Raw genomic sequence first — 1,123 nt, 5'->3', positions numbered from 1 at the left:
CTTCCGTTTACTGAAAAAAGGTATAGACCTCCGAGGATACCCAACAATCCACTCCGGATCCCAGGGAGGGCCCAGCTGTACATAAAGGGAATTATTTTTTTTTTCTTTTAGATACATATGTGAAAGAGATCAGCTCGATGTAACCCTTACCTATGCATGCTAATGTTACACTCCACGCCTATGCACAATTCAATGCAGCTCATTTATATATCCTTACATGTATTTTTTAGGGATGCACCAATAGACACCAGTATTGTTTTCTGCGCCAATACCGAGTATTTGTACTCTCCCAAATGCTCCAACACCTTCCCCAATACCGGAACTTCCGGTCAAAGGAAAATTTCCTCTGACCGGTAGTGCCTTAGGGGTACATGAAGCCAGCTTCCTGGGCAATCAGGAAGCCAGGAGATGAGTAATGACCCGCCTCCCGGCTTCCTGATTGGCCGGGAAGCCAGCTTCCCAGCTAATCAGCATGGATCCGGCTTCCCGGCAAATCAGAAAGCCGACAGGTGGGTCATTACTAACCAAACACCCAACTCCCTGCTGATTGGCTGGGAAGCTGTCTTTCTAGCCAATCAGCATGGATCCTGCTTCCTGGCCAATCAGGAAGCCAGGAGGTGGGTCATTACTAACTGAACAGCCGGCTCCCTGCTGATTGGCTGAGAAGCCGTCTTTCCAGCCAATCAGACCGGATCCGGCTTATCGGCCAATCAAAGGTGGGTGATTACTCACCACGTGGCTTCCTGATTGGCCAAGAAGCCGACTCGATGCTGATTGGCTGGGAAGCCCGTTTCCCGTCCAATCACAATTGAGCCAGCCAAACAACATAGAGACAGCTTCCCGGGCAATCAGGAAGCCGGGCGGCATTTCATTACCCGCCGACTTGCTCAGGAAGCCGGCTCCATGCCAGCAGAAGCACCGGTACTCGGTCGAAAGCAAGATATCGGTACTCGTACTCGATACTGAAAAAACGGTATCTGTTCATCCCAAGTATTTTTTAAATGCAAGCACTTGAATTTGACTCGATATTAGCCTTTGTGTCATCTATGTACAGCTGGCAATTAGGCGTGTCCTACGTTTTCACAATTTTATTTCTATTAGGGGGAGTTTCCTCATCGCTTTC

This window comes from Nanorana parkeri, unplaced genomic scaffold (assembly GCF_000935625.1).
Source record: "Nanorana parkeri isolate BGI_ZX_2015 unplaced genomic scaffold, ASM93562v1 scaffold629, whole genome shotgun sequence".
NCBI lineage: Eukaryota > Metazoa > Chordata > Amphibia > Anura > Dicroglossidae > Nanorana > Nanorana parkeri.
This window is presented reverse-complemented; position numbering follows the sequence as displayed.